At 45.4% G+C, this 19,353-nt stretch overlaps 1 protein-coding gene across 1 annotated transcript in view; it reads left to right on the top strand.

Moving 5' to 3' along the window:
• The first annotated feature begins 13,849 nt into the window (after positions 1 to 13,849).
• Positions 13,850 to 19,353, top strand: part of SLC45A3 (solute carrier family 45 member 3) — a 104,389-nt gene continuing 98,885 nt past the window's right edge. Inside the window, 1 exon segment of the mRNA XM_040337535.1 lies at positions 13,850 to 14,026. The gene's annotated coding sequence lies outside the window, so the exon portion shown is untranslated.

Consider the following 19,353-nt stretch of genomic DNA (forward strand, 5'->3'; position numbering starts at 1 on the left):
AGAAACACAATCAATACTGGGGAACAAGGGGATGGGTGGGGCTTTTTAATCTGTCATGTGATTGTGTTTCCTGCAAGGAGGAGCCATCATCTCTCAGGTGCCGTCCTGGAAGGTGATGGGAGAAATTTCATTATATATACTCATTTATAAATGGTAACTTTATATATAGATGGGCTCACCTGTGATCTGTTAGCTTGTAATTAGTGTGTGTGTATAAAAGGTCAATGAGATTCTGGACTCCTGACAGACCCTTGCATCTTTCATCCAGTGCTGCACTGACGTTTCTGGATTCGGAGTCATGGGGAAAGCAAAAGAATTGTCAAAGGCTCTGCGGGAAAGGGTAGTTGAACTGTATCAAACAGGAAAAGGATATAAAAAGATATCCAAGGAATTGAGAATGCCAATCAGCAGTGTTCAAACTCTAATCAAGAAGTGGAAAATGAGGGGTTCTATTGATACCAAACCACGGTCTGGTAGACCAACTAAAATTTCAGTCACAACTGCTAAGAAAATTGTTCGTGCTGCAAAGTAAAATTCACAAATAACTTCAGGTCAAATACAGAACTCTGAAAATATGTGGTGTGGCTGTTTCAAGATGCACAATAAGGAGGCACTTGAAGAAAGGTGGGCTCCATTGGAGCGATGAGACCAAAATTTTGCTTTTTGGCCACAGCCATAAATGCTACATTTGAAGAGTAGTCAACAAGGCCTATGATGAAAGGTACACCATTCCTACTGTGAAAAACTGAGGTGGATCGCTGATGTGGATGTGGGAGCTACAAAGGCGCAGGAAATTTGGTCAAAATAGTTGGCAAGATGAATGCAGTATGTTATCAAAAAATACTGGAGGAACATTTGCATTCATCAGCCAGGTAGCTGCACATGGGACGTACTTGGACATTCCAACACGACAATGATCCAAAACACAAGGCCAAGTCGACCTGTCATTGGCTACAGCAGAATAAAGTGAAGGTTCTGGAGTGGCCATCTCAGTCTTCTGACCTGAATATCATTGAGACACTCTGGGGAGTGAGTGCGGACGTGTGTTACTGCAGCTCCTGTCAGCCTGACTTCAGTGTTGAAGCAGAGCTGAATCTGTGCCGAATCTCGGTTCTCTCCCCCCTTCTCCCGCTCCCGCTCTCCGGGACTTCCCTCCTCAGCGGCACCCCTCCACAGCCCCCCCGGGGATCGCCAAGGCCTCACTCGCTGCCGAGCACCCCTTCCTAAGCCAAGCTCCATGGGACAGGACCGGCGTCTCCCCTGTATAGCACCCGCGACCCCCCTCCAGCGGAGCCCCCCACTCTGATTACCTAGGAGACATCCGCCGCTGAGCACTCTCTCGGTGGGATCCCTCCGTCCAGAGCTAGGGCCCTTCTCACCCAGCTCTCCTGCCCCTCCGCAGCCGCTGCCTTCCGCCTGTGGCTTCCCAGGCGTCCTCGGGCGCAGAGCCACAGGAAAGACCGCGGCTGTGGCCCAGCCCCCGCCATCCGCACCAGTTTTTCCCTGCCTCCTTCCTCCGCATCATCACCTCCAGCCAGACAGGGTTCTTCCATACCTAGGAACACACGGAGGCTGATACTGACGCCCACAAAGCCGCATCTCGGCTGAAGAGTTAGGAGAGGCCGTGGCTTGGGCCTAGCTGCAGTTCCGGCGGCCATCTTGGTACTCCCTGCCGTGGCCAAAGAACTTCTCACCAACTTCAGGCATGACCAAACATTCCACGGGGACCACGGACTATAGACATCAGGAAAGAGTAGCACAGGGCTACAAACCAGTAAGTAAGGGCCTTCCTTGGCCCCCTCTCCATTTTTTTCCACCCCCTGCACTTCCTTCCCCAGCTCACCCATCACAGTCAGCCTACACCGGCCAGGTAAGTCTAATCCGGGGTCCATCTAGCAGCTTGATGCAGGGTTCTCCGATCGCCTCTGGGGTCGGAAGGAATTTGTTTCCCTTGCTGCAGCAATTGGCCGCTAGACTAGGGTTTTTTGCCTTCCTCTGGATCAACTGAGGGGGGCGGTTTAGGCCGGGCCACCATTTTTTTTTTTGCAGCAACTTCGCCGATCCACATCACTGGCACTGAGCGAATTCAACTGAACCTTCCGGGAACATCACCCCCCCCCCTGAACACCATCCTCATCATCGTTGGATCAACAGGATCACTGTATCAGCACATGACCAACAAGTCATCTCCCACCATGCGCATCTTCAAGTACGCAGCGGACACCCTCTGCAACTTAAGGAAGGCGGCAGAGGGTGACCTGACGATGGATGCACAAATAGGATCAGTCGTCAGCAGTTCTCATCATCTGCTCCGCATGCTAAGTAGACTCATCCCCTTCATCCCGGAAGAGGACACAGCAGTAGTGGTTGGAAACGATCATCAACTCACGACTCAACTACGCAAACTCCCTCTACTTAGGACTACCAAAATACCAGATTTCACGTCTACAAGTCGTCCAGAACATGGCAGCCAGACTGGTAACAGGTAAAAAGCCCGTGGGAATCAGTCTCCCGGTCTTGAGGGTCCCTCCACTGGCTGGCCCGTACAGGACCGGGTGACATTCAAGACACTCCGCCTCACCCACAAAATGTATATAGGGGAACGCTCCCCAATACTTAAGCGAGAAAATAAAACCCTACGTCACCAAGCGCGTGCCTCCGGTCAACCAACCAAAACCTTCTCCAAATTCCAAATCACGCTACAAATCGAAGGGAGGAACGCAGATTTTCGGTCCAAGGACCACGGCTCTGGAATGCTCTACCCACTACCATCCGCTTGGAGGAAAACCATCAGGCCTTTAGGAAAAAAACTAAAGACCCCACTCTTCTGAAGGACCGGTACGACTCTGGATGTCAAGCGCCTTGAGGCGATTAAGTTTTGCATTTGTTGCGCTATACAAGTCACTCACTCACTCCACTCACTCACTCACTCACTCATTATTCATTTGCAGGAGCTGTAAACTCTATGCATTTCACGGGACAACGCTCAATTCATCAGGAGACAGCCACAGTTGGTTTGTATGTGCACAGAGCTTTTTTTCTCAGAAAATAGGTGCAGGAACTCAACCACGACCCTGACAGTAGAAGGGTCTTAAAGGGGCATTAAATACCAGGATTGCATTACATACAGAGTGCAGAGCTGTCACTTGTAAACACAGAAACCAGACTTCTGTGTTTACAAGTGATTGTGGTGAGCAGGCACCAAAGGGTCTGAGCCAAAGGTGGTGGAACTGAGTTCCCCCAAGTTCCCCCTGAAAAAAAAACCTGTATGTGCATATGAAAGTTACTTAATTTGAGATCAAAACCACACAGTGAAGATTAAAAAAGGTGACATCTAGATCTCTAATGCTGTGAGAACCACAGCAGAGGTTCCCCCTTCAATTATGTGTAATTTATATGCTTCTAGGCCAGTGGCTCTCAACCTTTCTAGTGCTGTGTCCCCTTGATGAAATTTCCCAAGTTGTGGGGACCCGGGCCCCTAACAGTAAAATTATTTTCATATCATGGATTGTCATCACCCGGGGCAAGACAAGTAATTTGCACCCCTAACCCACAGGCATTTAGCGCTCCCTGAGTCCCTTCCACTTGTACAGTATTAAAACCCCTTATGGTACATTTTAGGATGTACCACTCTTTCTCTTTGTTCTCCTTTCTTTCCCTTTTATCGCTCTATCCTAATTTATTTTTTATTTTTTCCCCATCCCTCTCCCTACCCATCTTTCTTGTTCTTTCTCTACCTTTTTATTTGTTCCACCCCCTTTTCCTCTCCCTTCCATGTATTTGTATTCCTTCTCTTACTCCTTGGTGGGGAGGTGGGATGGTGGGATGAGTGGATTAGGTGCTCTTGAACAAGGTCACCTGCTGATCTGAGAACTGTTGTCAGGACTTTTAATGGCAACTATAATCACAGGTGGTGTTACTCACTGTGACTCCGACTTTGTAGCGTCTCGTAGCAGTGGCACCTATGCCGGAATCAGGAGATAGGGTCTCCTCCAGCCCCTCCCACTTCACATTCCTCACCAATCAGCTGACCTCTAGCCTCAATGACGTGAACTGAATGGGCGGCTGCGAAGAGGCCAAGTGGGCAGGCTGCAGGAACAGCCCAGCTGGGTGGCCACAAAAAGGCAGGGAGAGCTTTGCGGGCTTCAAGAACAGCCCAGGATTCGGGGACCCCCAGGTTGAGAACCACTGTTCTAGGCTGTGAAAAAGTCTCACACATGTGGTATCTCCTTAATCAGAAGGGGCAGCAGAATGTGTTTTGAGATGTAGTTGCAAGTATGCCTATGCTGTGTGTGAGAAATAACTTTTGTGAAAAAATACAAATTTGATTTGATTTCTTAATTTTCCAAAGAATTGTGGGGAAAAATAACATTTTAAAAAGTTACCATGCCTCTGACACCTTGAGGAGTCTACTTTCCAAAAAGGGGTTATTTGGGGTTATTTGTACTGTTTTATGGCCTAAAGAAATAAGACAGACAGTCAGTACATTAGGATTGATCAATTTTCAAATATATGTACTGTAGTTTGTAGAGTCTATAACTTTCACACAGGCTAAATAATATACACAAATTTGGGTTATAAATGTAGCAGATCAAATGTTGGCCTAAATGTATTAAGAAAGATTACTTATTTGCAAAATGTTATAACAGAAACTAAGAAAATCTTTTTTTTAACCATTTCAGCCCTGGAAGATTTTCTTCCTTCCCGACCGCCACACACCGATATACGTTGGCAGAATGTCACGTGCAGGCAAATGGGCGTACCCCTTTAAATTTGCCTGCCAGCAGGCACGTGCGCACGGCTGCCGTGTGCCTTGGGAGTGTGCTCACGGGTCCCCGGGAACTCGATGTTCACCGGCGCCCCGCGATTGTGGCCAGGAGAGGCAGAATGGGGAGATGCCTATGTAAACAAGGCATTTCCCTGTTCTATCTAATGACAGGACAGTGATCTACTGCTCCCTGTCATTGGGAGCCGTGATCACTGTCGTGTCACAGTTAGAACACATCCCTAGGACACACTTAACCTCTTCATCGCCCCCCTAGTGGTTAACCCCTTTCCCTGCCAGTGTAATTTACACAGTAATCAGTGCATTTTTATAGCACCGATCGCTGTATAAATGACACTGGTCCCCAAAAATTTTACAAAAGTGTTCAATGTGTTCGCCAAAAAGGCACAGTCGCAATAAAAATGAATAATAAAAATGCAATAAAACGATCCTCTATTATATAGACGCTATAACTTTTGCGCAAACCAGTCAATATAGACATATTGGTTTTTTTTTTTACCAAAAATATGTAGAAGAATACATATCGGCCTAAACTGAGGAAAAAAATTGTTTTTATATATATATATATATATATATATATTTTTGGGATATTTATTATCACAAAAAGTAATACAATTTAGCTTTTTTTCCAAAATTTAAAAATTTTTTGTTTATAGCGCAAAAAATTAAAATCGCAGAGGTGATCAATACCACCAAAAGAAAGCTCTATTTGTGGGAAAAAAAGGACATCGATTTTGTTTGGATGCAACGTTGCACCACCGCGCAATTGTCAGTTAAAGCGAAGCAGTGCCGAATCGCAAAAAGTGCTCTGGTCAGAAAGGGGGTAAATTCTTCCGGGGCTGAAGTGGTTAATGACCAGGCCATTTTTTGGCGTCACTTTAACTGACAATTGCGCGGTCATGCGACAATGTACCCAAATAAAATTGATGCCCTTATTTTCCCCATGCTGTTTTTATTTTTGGTGCTATAAACAAAAAAACACTGACAATTTTGAAAAAAATAATTATATTTTCACTTTTTGCTATAATAGGTCAATATCTATTCTACATATTTTTGTAAAAAAAAAAACTGCAATAAGTGTATATTGATTGGTTTGCGCAAACGTTTTAGCGGCTACAAAATAGAGGGGATAGATTTATGGCATTTTTATTTATTTTTTTACTAGTAATGGCGGCGATCAGTGATTTTTAGCGAGACTGCAACATTGCAGTGGACAGATCGGACACTTTTGACAAATTTCTGGGTCATTGACATTTACAGTATACAGCAATCAGTGCTTTAAAAATGCACTGATTACTGTGTAAAATGTCACCGGCAGGGAAGAGGTTAACACAAGGGGTTAAATGTGTTCCATCATGAGTGTCTCTAACTTTGGGGGGATGGGACTGACTGGAGGAGGAGACGTATTGCTTTTCCTAATTACTAGGATCAGCAGATCTGTCTCTCCTCCCCTGTAAACACACAAATCCCCATTCTGGCTCTCGTGCACACGATTGCCGTGCTCCGGGCGCATGCCTGCTATGGCACTTAAAAGTGGTCCTTATACCTTATAGACCACTTTTACCTACATGTAAGCTATATTAAATGGGTTGTAAATAACAAACATGTCATACTTACCTCAACTGTGCCGTTCGTTCTGCACAGAGTGGCCCCGATCCTCCTCTTCTCGGGTCCCCCAGCGGCGCTATCAGCTCCTCCCTGAATCATATAACCCTCTAGGAGAAGCGCTCTCCCTGGGGGTTACCAAGCGGGTGCGCTCCTGAGTCTTTTGCGTCCATAGACACAGAATGCCGGACTCTGCCCCATAGGATGCATTAAGGTGAAAAAACACAAGGGTTTACAACCCCTTTAAAGCTTACCTGTAGGTACTGGAATTATCTCCCAAACCTGCATGATTTAGGAGATATTTACCGTATAAGTATGCGCACTATGGAATGGGCAGGGTCATGACGTTTCTATAGGGCCCATGCTGCGACTGTTGGCTCCCACACGCATGCGCGGTCATAGGCGTGCGCACAGGGTGTGCCAGGTGTGCCTGGCCACACCGTAATCACTCTGTGCTGCACAGATTCCCTCTGCTGATTGGCTGTAGAGAAAGGAACTGGGGAATCTCTGTCCTTAGACTCTTTCTCTGTCTCAAAAGCAAGACATCAGGGGTCTGCTTAGACCCCTGATAGTTCACCAAAGCCCCCAATAGGGCTCATTAAAAAAAATTATTATTGTAGATTTTTTTTTTAAATACAATTACAAACAAGTAATAAAAATAAACTACCGACATTGTCCGCTGCTTTACTAACGCATGTGTGTTTGAGCTTTGGAGTGCACACCCTAATGCAATAGGCTGCGCGTGCCTGTGTGCCCGGGAGTGACGTCACGTGACTCTGGCCAGTCACAGAGCCCGCAGCCCGGAAGCAAGAGGGGTCAAGATGGATGCTTTCCCCAACGGGGACATCGCAGGCTTTGTTTGCAGGTAGGTAGCACATAATGATATGTGATGCATACTAGCCCATTATGCTTTTACTTTGCAGGGTAATAAAGAGGAAGTAAAACACATCTGGGTTTATTTCCTCTTTAAAGGAGCCGACATACCCACGCGTCGTTTCGCGGGAATGAGCCAACTTGCCGACGTAAATGTGCCTGAGCTGGTTGGCAAGTGGATACATTTCAGTATTTTTCCATTTAATAAACAACCCAGTTGTGATTAAATATCACCAAAAGAAAGCGCTATCTGTCTAAAAAAAATGATAAAAATGTCATTTGGATACAGTGTTGCATGCCTGAGTATTTGTCATTCAAATTGTCTTGGGCAGAAAGGGGGTGAATGTGTTTGGTATTGAAGTGGTTAAGGCATTTGGTAACATCAACAAGTACAAAAAAAAAAAAAAGTTCATCTCGCCATAAATCTTGTGAGCTGACACTCTTCCTCTGCTAACAGTGATTAGTTAGCATTGTTCATAGCTATCTCTGTTGGCTACAAAAAAACCTCACCAAGTGTGATGAAGAGAGTGGGGTGTCATAGTCCTAAACAGGGAAGTGCGGTGAGGTGAGGGACTGCTGAGGCACTGGCTAGTATCAGAGCCAGATATACACACAGGTTACATACGCCCGTTAGAGCGAGAGCAATAATTCTAGCACTAGACCTCCTCTGTAACTCTAAACATGTAACCTGTAAAAAAATGTAAAGCATCACCTATGGAGATTTATAAGTACTGAAGTTTTGCGCCATTCCACAAGTGTGCGCAATTTTTAAGTGTGACATATTAGGTATCTATTTACTCGGCGTAACGTCATCTCTCACATTATACAAAAAAATTGGGCTAACTTTAGTGTTTTTTTTTTTTCTTATTACTCATGAGACTGTTTCAGGACCACCATTTTATTCCCTAGGGCAAGGATATGTAATTAGCGGACCTCCAGCTGTTTCAGAACTACAAGTCCCATGATGCATAGCAAGACTCTGAAAGCCACAAGCATGACACCCAGAGGCAGAGGCATGATGGGACTTGTAGTTTTACAACAGCATGAAGTCCGCTAATTGCAGATCCCTGCCCTAGGGTGTCCGCTAAAAGAGGGAGAGAGAGAGAGATTAGAATTGGCCTGGGTGGCAAGGGGTTAATTACCATAAGTAAGTAATATACAAATAATTATTAAATATTGTTTTTAAGGTCATTTACTATATTTTCTAAATTTGTACTCAACCAGGTGGCTTAACGGACAAATTACTGAAGTTTAAAGTTATAACTTTCCACCAGTAATTTCACAGTAAATAGATAAATAATAAATTATTATGTTATAACATATAGCATAATAATATATGGTTTTGTTTGAATATAACAGAACATTTTCAGCAGAATCAGTTTCTCCCTCTTAAAGTGGTTGTAAATAGGTATGAGCCAAACAAACCCCCCCCCCCCCCCCCCCCCCCCCCCCGTTCGGTTCGCACCAGAACCTTCGAACGGACCGAACATTCGCACAAACATTTAGAACCCCCTTAAAGTCTATGGGACTCGAATGTTCGAATTCAAAAGTGCTCATTTTATAGGCTAATATGCAAGTTATTGTCGTAAAACGGGTTTGAGAAGGCACTGTAGGTTTGTTGTTAAGTAGAATATGTTTGTAATTTTCAAGTGGTACTTTTTTAAAGTGTAGCTCCAGCCAAAAAAAAATCTATTTTTTAAGCTTTTTGGAAAACATAGAGAAGGGTTATCACCCCTGTAACATTTGTTTTGCTGTCTGTGCGCATCTGTTCAGAAGATTGCACCTCACTTTCTGTCCCAATGACAAAAGATTTTTTGAAAATGTGTTTTTTTTTTGGTGCCCCTTGGCCTCCTAACTGTTTTAACCACTTAACAACCGCCCTATAGACGAAATACGTCTACGAGGCGGTTTGCTTAACTCTGGGAGGGCGTCAATGTACGTCCTCCCAGATCGCGCACACGGGAGTCTCCGTGACCGCCGGGTCCTCCAGCTGATCACGGTTTACTAGTGATCGCTCCGTCCAATGACGGAGCGATCACTAGTAAACAAACCGGCGTCATGTGATGACGCCGGTTCCTCCCTCTCCTCTCTGTACCGAACGGTACAGTGTGAGAGAGGAGAGGGGAGAGAGCGGAAGCAGCAGCAGCTGCTGTGGGCTGGATCTGTGACACATGCAGTCACAGATCCAGCCATCCATCCCTCCCTGTGCAATACTCTGCAATGCCCCCATACTCTGCAATGCCCCCATACTCTGCAATGCCCCCATACTCTGCAATGCCCCCATACTCTGCAATGCCCCAAAATACTCTGCAATGCCCCCATACTCTGCAATACCCCAAAATACTCTGCAATGCCCCCATACTCTGCAATACCCCGCAATACTCCGCAATGCCCCGCAATACCCCACAATACCCCGCAATACTCCGCAATACCCCGCAATACTCCGCAATACTCCGCAATACTCCGCAATACCCCGCAGTACCCCGCAATACTACGCAATACCCCACAATACCCCGCAATACTCCGCAATACCCCACAATACTCCGCAATACCCCGCAATACCCTGCAATACCCCACAATACTCCGCAATACCCCACAATACTCCGCAATACCCCACAATACCCTGCAACGTCGTCTATGGGGATTTTTAAGTAGCGAAGTTTGGCGCCATTCCACGAGCGTGTGCAATTTTGAAGGGTGACATGTTGGGTATCTATTTACTCGGCGTAACTTCATCTTTTACATTTATGCAAAAGAATGAAGAAAAAATACTAAATTTGCCAAATTTTATAACAGAAACAAAGAAAAATTATTTCTTTTTACAGAATTTTCTGTCTTTTTTCTCTTATAGCGCAAAAAATAAAAAACCCAACGGTGATTAAATACCACCAAAAGAAAGCTCTATTTGTGTGAAAAAAAGGACCAAAATTTCATTTGGGTACAGTGTTTTATGACTGAGTAATTGTCATTCAAATTGTGAGCACCGAAAGCTGAAAATTGGTCTGGTTATTAAGGGGGTTTACGTGCCCAGTGGTCAAGTGGTTAAAGGTTCAATTTCACACTGCAATTGCTGCAGAATAGCCTATTAATTTGAGAATGAACTGCCTGCCACCCCTCAATAGCACCGAAGTGCATGGGCCTTTTTTTTATTTTATTTTTTAATGCCTCTGCATCAAAATGCATGGTGCTTTTGTTAGCATGCATTTTTATTTTTGTGATTTTTTTTTTATATACACACATAAAATATATATATATATATATATATAAAATCACAAAAATAAAAATGCATGCTAACAAAAGCACCATGCATTTTTTTGAGAATCGTGATCTTCATTCTAAGCAAAAGAATTGTGATTCTAATTTTCCCAGAATCTTGCAGCTTTACTGCCTTTAGGAATTAATATGAGAAACACCAGCAAATCTATTGATGTAGCTTTAGGTGCACACTGTACAGAGGACACAGACAGTACATCACGTGAAAATACTGCAGCTAGCACAATCACCTGCCTGCCTGTCAGTAAATTAGGAAGAGCGGATCTAGCTAAACTCAATACAGTGTATAACTATATATACAACACCTGGGATGCATATATATCCTCTACACACTGTAACTCTAACTGACTAGCCTGCCTGCTCTATCTAACTCCAAAAAATGACATTCTCTCTCTTTCTCTATCTCTCTCTGTAAACCACCAACACACTACACAAGGCCGCCTTCCAGGCAGCATTATATAGTGTGAGGCGTGTACTAAACCCCCTGAGCCATAATTGGCCAAAGCCACCCTGGCTTTGGCCAATTATGGCTCTCCGTTTTTTGCGCGCTGTGATTGGCCAAGCATGCGGGTCATAGTGCATGCTTGGCCAATCATCAGCCAGCAATGCACTGCGATGCCGCAGTGAATTATGGGCCGTGACACGCCACTCGAATTTGGCACGAACGGCCCAAAACGTTCGTAATTTGACAAACGATCGAACATACGATGTTTCTTGTCGAACATGAGTTCGACTCGAATACGAAGCTCATGCCTAGTTGTAAACCCTCTCTGACTGCTTTTACCTACAGGTAAGCCTTAATCTAGGCTAGGTGTTTGCAATATCTCCTAAACCTGCACGGTTTAGGAGATATTTGCCAAAAAGAATGAACGGCTGTCTACGGCGCATGCGTGATAATTGCCAAAAAGAATGAACGGCTGTCTACGGCGCATGCGTGATAGTTGGCAAAAAAGAATGAACGGCTGTCTACGGCGCATGCGTGATAATTGCCAAAAAGAATGAACGGCTGTCTACGGCGCATGCGTGATAATTGCCAAAAAGAATGAACGGCTGTCTACGGCGCATGCGTGATAGTTGGCAAAAAAGAATGAACGGCTGTCTACGGCGCATGCGTGATAATTGCAAAAAAGAATGAACGGCTGTCTACGGCGCATGCGTGATAATTGCCAAAAAGAATGAACGGCTGTCTACGGCGCATGCGTGATAATTGCCAAAAAGAATGAACGGCTGTCTACAGCGCACAGCGCCGGAGCGACGATACCCGGAAGGCACTCGGAGGAGACACAGCGGCGGATGAGGAGGGGAACGAGGAGTGCTTTTGGGGCTTCGATCTCAGGTAAGTCATTCATAATGAGCTAGTATGCTATGCATACTAGCTCATTATGCCTTTCTCTTGCAGGGTTTTATTTTTTTGAAAATTTCTAGAGTGTTCACTTCCTCTTTAACTGGGAGAAAAACATGGGATTGTGGGTAAATCTTATACACATAAACTCATGTTTTTTCCTTTTAGTTATAGGAGAAGTCCAGCCTGAGCTTTTTAGGCTGGGCTTCTCGTCTGGGTCACAGTTCGTTTTGCACTCCTGTGATCCGTTTTCAGCAGAGAGCGGTCTGAAGTCCGCTCTCTGCTGACGTCACTGCCATCAGTCGAGGCAGCGCATCATCCTGACTTCCCAAGTCTGGATCCGCCAGCTGACTGACTGATGGCAGTCTCAGTGAGCTGCTGAGGCGCTGAGATGGCCGCACCCCACTCCTACATGGCTCAGCGCTCCAATGAGCGTGGAGAAGCAGAGAGGAGAGACACTATAGGGGGTATTGGTCTTTCTTTTATAATATATTCACGATCCTGAGTGGAGGAGTCTGGGGCGGAGCTTATCACAGGTATGCTGCCATGGAGGCACCAGGAAAACATTTTGCCATCAGGGAGAAGTATGGCCAGAGCTTTTTTGGTCATACTTCTGATTTATTTTGGCACCGCCGTGACCCAGATTCAGCTGACAGCAGGCTAAAGTCAGCTGCAGTGGTGGCTGGTGGTCAATAGTTTGGGGGAGCGGCAAACAGACCTGACCCCCTCACACCTCTCGATCCACTCACGGCAATCCACTTGCACTACCGCCACCCCCTCACGCAGCCCTCGATATACACTCGTGGCAATCCACTCACACTACTCACTCGGACTACTGTCCTTAAGACTCCTGGACAATCGGGTCTCAGGACCTGCTCCCTGATTGGCTAGAAGGAGAATCAGGAAGACATTTGTAAATATTAATTCGGGGCACAGTGCTCTGCGCCCCAAGCCCACCCTTTTTGAAGCCAATAAGAGCCCCGGGCACTGATCACATGCTTCAAGAAAAAAAAAACACATTGAAATCCATGCGTCCCGGCACCCTGCATGGAGATGGGGGCCAGGCGCATGGATTGGGGGGTGGCACCCCTGCACCCCTAATGGATTGGCAGCCACTGGTCAGCTGTCTGATGCGATGATGTCACAGAGCTGGTCCAGGCTCTGCAGGTATCCCGACATTAATGTTGGGATTCGCCCAGGTGCCTGATTGGCAGCTGGTTCAGCCTCTCAGAGCACTGCGGAGAGCCTGAGCCAGCCGCTCCTGCCCCCTTCACAGCCAGGTGCTCCAGTGAGCGCTGGAGGGGCAGATCAGAGAGCCGGTGGCTAACAGTCACTGCTCTCCGCTCAGAGTGGGCCGATAACTCAGCGATCAGCGGTGTTCGATCGCTCAGTTTTCAGGGTATAGCTGGCAGAGGCATAGGTGTGCACAGTCTATTGCATCAGGGTGTGCACCCCAAAGCCCAAACACGCACTACGGATCATTCATTCAGAAAGGAAGGGGCCGGTAAATGACAAATTTACTGGCCCCTTCCCCACTCCTAAAACATCCCAGCAGCAACAGCCAATAGTTGAGGAGGGAAGCTGGCAGCGCTGCGGGGGGAAAGATGGGAGCCAGGGCAGTAGGGGGAATCTGTGCCTCTCAGGGTGATTAGGGTGTGCCTGGGCACACCTGGCACACGCCTATGGGCAGAGGACAGGTGCAGCTTTGGATTGGCGCTGCTGCTGCAGCCATCCGGATGAGTGTGATTGTTTTTTTTTTTTTTTTCTCTCTCTCCTGCGCTCCTCATTTAACACTGTAGTATTCAGCCACCTTTTATGGGTATGCCATAAATATGCAGAAGTGGATTGAGTGCAAAGTGCCCTGGCAGCCAAGGGGTTAAAGTTATCCTCAGCTCGATCATTTCCAATAGAGATTATGCAGCCTCTCCCAGAAACTCCACCCACTCTCTACAATGAGCTCAGTCCCAGTTGGTGACAGGTTAAAGTTCTGGAAGTGACAGCAGCAAGTGACAGTGGTGTTGTGACACTCCCCCTCCCTCACACAGGTCTCTCTACCCTTCCTTCCTCCTGGACACTCATCACAGCGCAGAGCTGGGGACAAGCCATCTCCTAGGACGATGACAAGCTGACAGCCATCAGTGGGACAGGTGAGCACAGAGTGACCCATGATTGGGACTCTCCCCCAGTCTCCCCTCCTCCTGTCTGTACTGGAGCTCTCCTCGCTCTTTGTGCTGCTCTCTGCAGGGCTCCTTCTAATGTATGGCTGCTGATTGTCCTCAAACTTCCAGTCTGCCCCTCTGAAATACAAACAAGGGACATCACAGCATTTTCCTTTAACCCTTCCTTTGCTGTGCTGGACACTTCACTGTTTTAGTTATTAAAGTCACACGAAATTCTGTTTAAAAAAAATAATCAAGTATGCAATCTTAGTCTAGGGTCACACTCGTGAATCGTGCATTTTCAGGGCGTGTTTATATTCCCCTTTCACAATTGCACACATTTTTTGCGCATGTTTTCACGTCCTTTTAGGTCATAAAGCATCTCGCGTTTACTTGCGCATTTTTTTATTATGCTTGTAGTGCGTTTGTCGCTTGTTTAGCTGCTTGCAAAAAATAATCAAACAAAATATTCCCGATATAACCCACGTAGTGCTTACGATAATTAAATGAATAGCGCAATCCTGTTTACTCAAGTAATTAGTGTTGCAGCTCATACTGTAATGTGCTTCCCACATCCACCAATACACAACGCATCAAATATGCTTGCGAAAAAAATGTGCATCTGCTGGCCAGGTTAATTAATGGCACCCCAAATGCAACATGCGTTTTTCACGTGTTTATTGTGTGTTCCCGGAACACGGAGATGTGACTGCAGCTTTATAACCCCTTTTTCTATGCACCTTGATGTGTTACTTTTTCTTTGTAGAAGGAGGTTGCTGGTGGAGCTAAAGGCAGTTTATACTCACCTTTCCTCCCTGGCTGGCTGGTGCGTCTTCTTTTGTGTGCCAGTCTTTGGCCACTTTCATTGGCCGGCGAGAGATGATGTCACTCCTGCGCATGCGTAGGAGGCTGTCATTCTGGCACACAGGGATCAGGATGACCCCCTGTGAGCAGAGCTGTGCATGCGCAGCTAACTTTACATGCCAGGGGAGGCTGCAAACAGGTAGTGTAATGTATTGCAGAAGAGACTTTGGGGGTTATTTACAAAAGGCATTGCATGTCTCTTTTGCAATAAAAAACCTGCATGGCTGATGCAAAAAACAGCAGAATTTTAGTTCCACTTTCAACAAAAAACCCAGCCAAAAACTCACCAAAAACTATTGTACATGCGTTTTGAAAGTGTGTGGGGCTTAAAAATGCGCATAAAGATACACCTGTACCTTCTTTCCTGCCTTGAAATCGCTCCTCGCCATGTTGCATTGATGTGAACAGGCATCATAGAGAATAATGTGATTTCCATTGTTGTGCATTGCAGCAGTAAAAGTCGCACTTTTGCGAACAAGGCCAGGGCTAAAAATGAAAATACGACGTGTATAAACTTCTAGTTCTTTGTGATATGTACATTTAATTAAAGTGACATTAAACTCTGATTCAAAATGTAATTCTATTCACATATTCCTAACTCGGAAAAGATGGAAAAATAGATTACGGGGGCCATTAACTAGTAGATTGGCCAAGTTGAGGGGAAGGATGGGTTCTAGTAATGAAGACATGTTTTGAATGGATCGCTGTATCATGGTCCGCCATTCAGTGAGACATCTACTACTGTATATTATGGCCAAGCACAGTTATTGATGAGTAGATAGAAATAATAAAACAATAAAAAGGAGGGGGGGGTTCTTATTGATTTATTTGCAGTTTTGAAACCCCCCCCCCCACCCCTCATAAAGCTGGTACAGCATATAGTTATATACTTAGGGGTAGATTCACGTAGATCTGCGTATCTTTGCGGCGGTGTAACGTATCCGATTTACGTTATGCCTCCGCAACTTAGACGGGCAAGTGCTGTATTCTCAAAGCACTTGCTCCGTAAGTTGCGGTGGCGTAGCGTAAATCGGCCGGCGTAAGCCCGCCTAATTCAAATTTGGGACAGGGGGGCGTGTTTTATGTTAATGTTGTGTGACCCGACGTGATGCGCCGTCCATGCGCCGTCTGTGGAATTTTCCAGTGTGCATTGCTCCTAATACGCCGCAAGGACGTCATTGGTTTCGACGTGAACGTAAATGACGTCCAGCCCCATTCACGGATGACTTACGCAAACGACGTAACTTTTTCAAATTTTGACGCGGGAAAGACGGCCATACTTAACATTGGTGTGCCGCACTTGCACCACCATATAGCAGGGGTAACTATACGCCGGAAAAAGCCTAACGTAAATGGCGTAACTGTACTGCGTCGGCCGGGCGTACGTTCGTGAATTCGCGTATCTAGCTGATTTACATATTTTGACGCGTAAATCAGCATACACGCCCCTGGCGGCCAGCGTAAATATGCAGTTACGATCCGACGGCGTAAGAGACTTACGCCTGTCGGATCTAAGGGAAATCTATGCATAACTGATTCTAAGAATCAGGCGCATAGATACGTCAGCGCAACCCAGAGATACGACAACGTATCTGGAGATACGCCGTCGTATCTCCGCTGAGAATCTGGCCCTTAGTCAGGTTGAAAAAAAGACACAAGTCCATCAAGTTCAACCATAAGAAATAAAACAATAATAATATCGTACAATCACATATACCCAATTCTATACCCACAGTTGATCCAGAGGAAGGAAAAAAAAAACAGCAAAGCATGATCCAATTTGCTACAGCAGGGGAAAAATTCCTTCCTGATCCCCCGAGAGGCAATCAGATGTTCCCCAGCATAACACCCCTGGAAAATAGATAGGGGTTTAATTGTCAAAATATATCACATAACGAGGGACTGAAAGCATAAAGAGCAAAAAAGAATAACAAATTAATACAACAGTGTATCAAAAAACACAAGGATCACACCATTGCTTTGTATTTTTACAACATTTCAGCCATCAAACATATACATAAAACCTTTATCGCACCTAACCAGGGCAGGGACAAAGGGCACAATGGTTTACTGAGGGCATCTTCCTTCTGTTGCAAGGCTGTGGTTTTGACAAGCAAGTGACTGTTGGATGTAGGATCCCCTAACCTTGCACATCATGAGCAGGGGAGGTAGGCGCAGTTTGGAATCTTTGCCCTGGGCACTGGATGACTTTGTCCCGGCTTAAAAATGCACAGCAAGGGTTAACTGCTCATTTAGGTCTAAGCAGCATTGAAAAGAAAATGTACTTACCTGATCCTCCACTCCTCCACATTGCCAGATCGGTGCCTCTCCCCATTGCTCTAGCAGCCTAAGGTCCTGATGTCATCAAGACCAATGCAGGGTCCATAGCCAGAGGACACCAAGGGATGGTCCACAGCCAGAGCATAGGGAAGCACCATCTGCTGTGGGGAGCGCAGGATTAGGTAAGTAAAGGTGCTTTTACTCTCCCTTAGTCTAAATGAGCATTTAACCATTGCAGTGTGGAGGCAGCCCCAATGTAAGGGAGAATTTAAGCCCCAGAGTTGGGCTTACAGACCACTTTAACCTACAGGTAAGCCTAGATTAAGGCTTGCCTGTAAGTGCAACAAATATCTCCTAAACCTGCACGGCTTAGGAGATATTTGCAGAAAAGACTGCACTGATGTCTACGGTGCATGAGCGCCGTAGACACCGGTGCAGGCGCACTGGGCGCGCCGTTAGTGAGGGTGATCGTGCCGTCACTGACGGCTCCCGCGCGCATGTGTGGGAGTGACGTCATCGCGGCTCCGGCCAATTACAGTGCCGGAGCCGCGATACCCAGAAGTAACTCGGATATCAATGTCGGCGGCGGTGGTGAGGAACGAGAGTCGCTTCTGGGGCTTCGATCTCAGGTAAGTAATTCATAATGAGCTAGTATGCTATGCATACTAGCTCATTATGCTTTTTCTTGCAGGGATTTGTTTTTAAAGAAAGACTCTAGAGGGTTTACTTCCTCTTCAAGCTTTGGCACTGGATATTTACATTTAAAGTGGTTGTAAACCCTTTACAACCACTTTAACCTACAGGTAAGCCTAGATTAAGGCTTACCTACCTGTAGGTACAAGAAATATCTCCCAAACCTAAAAGGTTTAGGAGATATTTGCAAAAAATTGCAGCACCGATATCTATGGCGCATGCCGCTAATAACGGCATCATGCTGTTAGTGGCGGCTCCCGCGCACATGCGCGGGAGTGACGTTATCTCTGCTCCGGCCATTCACAGCGCCGGAGCAGCGATACCCGGAAGTCACTCCGGGCATCATGGCAGCGTCGGAGGAGGCGAACAAGGGACGCTACGGGGGCTTCGATCTCGGGTAAGTAATTCATAATGAGCTAGTATGCTATGCATACTAGCTCATTATGCCTTTGGCTTGAAGGTTGTCTTTTTTTTTGTTTGTATTTTGACAAGAGGGTTTACTTCCTCTTTAGAACATCATAGTCTTGAATAAGCAAATTCCACAAACGCGCTGACACTACCGATGTGTGCGAATGTCTTGACTGGCAGCAATAAAGTTTATTATATATGTTTGATGGTTGTTTTTTAATACACTGTTGTACTAATAAATTGTTATTATGATTTAATAGTGCTTTTTTACTCTTATTATGTCACATATTTTTTCTAGTGTTGAAAATGTAACCGCCATCTAATTTTCTATGTTGCTATGCTTATGCTGTAATAGACCTGTTTGTAACAATTACAATTATACAAGATGCGCTCTCTCATTGTCACTGACTTGTTAGTCAAATGAAGACAACAGTGGAAAGGACGACATCGTGGCTGCCTACATCCACCCTCTATTTTGTATTTCCATCTATTCTTCCTGTTCTGGTGCAGCTTCTTTCTCTGATCTTCCAGAAAGAGGATTGTGACTCACATGAAATGAATACTTAGGATCCGATTTTTTTTTTTTTTTTTCTACCTTAAGTCTTAACGTCCCAAGTTAACCTTTTAATGTCAGAAATCTGCAGCACATTTTGGAAAATATGATACAAAAAAGCGATCTCTGTTTTCTAAAAAACATGTGAAGTTAAAGGACTTTGATGTTAAAGGGGTTGTAAAGGTTTGTTTTTTATTTTCTAAATAGGTTCCTTTAACCAGTTAAGCCCCGGACCAATATGCAGCCTAAAGACCCAAGGTGTTTTTACAGTTCGGGACTGCGTCGCTTTAACAGACAATTGCGCGGTCGTGCGACGTGGCTCCCAAACAAAATTGGCGTCCTTTTTCCCCCACAAATAGAGCTTTCTTTTGGTGGTATTTGATCACATCTGCGGTTTTTATTTTTTGCGCTATAAACAAAAATAGAGCGACAATTTTGAAAAAAATGCAATATTTTTTACTTTTTGCTGTAATAAATATCCCCCAAAAACATATATAAAAACATTTTTTTTCCTCAG

This window comes from Rana temporaria, chromosome 2, assembly GCF_905171775.1.
Source record: "Rana temporaria chromosome 2, aRanTem1.1, whole genome shotgun sequence".
NCBI lineage: Eukaryota > Metazoa > Chordata > Amphibia > Anura > Ranidae > Rana > Rana temporaria.